Raw genomic sequence first — 2,723 nt, 5'->3', positions numbered from 1 at the left:
CTAGTAATAATAATAATAATAATAATAATCTTTTATTTTTATATAGCGCTAACATATTCCGCAGCGCTTTACAGTTTGCACACATTATCATACACAGCAGATGTTTATCTATACCTTGTATGAATATTTATCCATATGTATTATCCCATCCAAGATAATTATTACATAGTTACATAGTTACATAGTTATTGAGGTTGAAGGAAGACTTTAAGTCCATCTAGTTCAACCCATAGCCTAACCTAACATGCCCTAACATGTTGATCCAGAGGAAGGCAAAAAAAACCCATGTGGCAAGGAGTAACTCCACCATGGGGAAAAAAATTCCTTCCCGACTCCACATACGGCAATCAGACTAGTTCTCTGGATCAACGCCCTATCAAGGAATCTAGTGTATATACCCTGTAATATTATACTTTTCCAGAAAGGTATCCAGTCCCCTCTTAAATTTAATTAATGAATCACTCATTACAACATCATATGGCAGAGAGTTCCATAGTCTCACTGCTCTTACAGTAAAGAATCCGCGTCTGTTATTATGCTTAAACCTTCTTTCCTCCAGACGTAGAGGATGCCCCCTTGTCCCTGTCTCAGGTCTATGATTAAAAAGATCATCAGAAAGGTCTTTGTACTGTCCCCTCATATATTTATACATTAACATAAGATCACCCCTTAGTCTTCGTTTTTCCAAACTAAATAGCCCCAAGTGTAATAACCTATCTTGGTATTGCAGACCCCCCAGTCCTCTAATAACCTTGGTCGCTCTTCTCTGCACCCGCTCTAGTTCAGCTATGTCTTTCTTATACACCGGAGACCAGAACTGTGCACAGTATTCTAAGTGTGGTCGAACTAGTGACTTGTATAGAGGTAAAATTATGTTCTCCTCATGAGCATCTATGCCTCTTTTAATACATCCCATTATTTTATTTGCCTTTGTAGCAGCTGCCTGACACTGGCCACTGAATATGAGTCTGTCATCCACCCATACACCCAGGTCTTTTTCATTGATGGTTTTGCCCAGAGTTTTAGAATTAAGCACATAGTTATACATCTTATTACTTCTACCCAAGTGCATGACCTTACATTTATCCCCATTAAAACTCATTTGCCATTTATCAGCCCAAGCTTCTAGTTTACATAAATCATCCTGTAATATAAAATTGTCCTCCCCTGTATTGATTACCCTACAGAGTTTAGTGTCATCTGCAAATATTGAAATTCTACTCTGAATGCCCCCTACAAGGTCATTAATAAATATGTTAAAAAGAAGAGGGCCCAATACTGACCCCTGTGGTACCCCACTGCTAACCGCGACCCAGTCCGAGTGTGCTCCATTAATAACCACCCTTTGTTTCCTATCCCTGAGCCAGCTCTCAACCCACTTACACATATTTTCCCCTATCCCCATTACTCTCATTTTATGTATCAACCTTTTGTGTGGCACCGTATCAAAAGCTTTGGAAAAGTCCATATACACTACGTCCACTGGGTTCCCTTGGTCCAGTCCGGAACTTACCTCTTCATAGAAGCTGATCAAATTAGTCTGACATGAACGGTCCCTAGTAAACCCGTGCTGATACTGGGTCATGAGGTTATTCCTCTTCAGATACTCCAGTATAGCATCCCTTAGAATGCCCTCCAGGATTTTACCCACAGTAGAGGTTAAACTTACTGGCCTATAATTACCGAGTTCAGTTTTTGCCCCTTTTTTGAATATTGGCACCACATTTGCTATACGCCACTCCTGTGGTACAGACCCTGTTATTATGGAGTCTTTAAAGATTAAAAATAATGGTCTATCAATGACTGTACTTAATTCCTGCAGTACTCGGGGGTGTATCCCATCCGGGCCCGGAGATTTGTCAATTTTAGTGATTTTTAGACGCCGCTGTACTTCCTGCTGGGTTAAGCAGTTGACATTTAATGGGGAATTTTTATCACTAGTCATATTGGCTGCCATGGGATTTTCTTTTGTAAATACTGATGAAAAAAAGTCATTTAGCATATTGGCTTTTTCCTCATCCTCATCCACCATTTCACCCAGACTATTTTTAAGGGGGCCAACACTGTCATTTTTTAGTTTCTTACTATTTATATAGTTAAAGAATATTTTGGGATTATTTTTACTCTCTCTGGCAATGAGTCTCTCTGTCTCAATCTTTGCTGCCTTGATTTGCTTTTTACAGAATTTATTTAATTTTCTGTATTTATTTAATGCCTCATCACTACCTACTTCCTTTAATTCTCTAAATGCTTTCTTTTTGTTCCTTATTGCGCCCCTTACAGCTCTATTTAGCCATATTGGTTTCCTCCTATTTCTAGTATGTTTATTCCCATACGGTATATACTGTGCACAGGTCCTATCCAGGATGCTAATAAACGTCTCCCATTTTCTTTGTGTATTTTTGTGTCTCAGGATACCGTCCCAGTTAATTGCACCAAGATCCTCTCTCATCCGTTGGAAATTTGCCCTCCTGAAGTTTAGTGTCCTTGTCACCCCCCTACTACCCATCTTATTAAAGGTTACATGAAAACTTATTATTTTATGATCACTAGTCCCCAAGTGACCCCCAACCCTTATATTTGATATGCGGTCTGGCCTGTTGGTTAATATTAGGTCTAGCAGTGCCCCCTCCTTGTTGGGTCCTGAACCAGCTGTGAAAGGTAATTGTCTCTCATAGTTGTCAAAAACTGATTACCTTTGCTGGAACTGCAGGTTTCTGTTC

The sequence above is a fragment of the Ranitomeya variabilis genome, chromosome 1 (genome assembly GCF_051348905.1).
Source record: "Ranitomeya variabilis isolate aRanVar5 chromosome 1, aRanVar5.hap1, whole genome shotgun sequence".
NCBI classification, from domain to species: domain Eukaryota; kingdom Metazoa; phylum Chordata; class Amphibia; order Anura; family Dendrobatidae; genus Ranitomeya; species Ranitomeya variabilis.
This window is presented reverse-complemented; position numbering follows the sequence as displayed.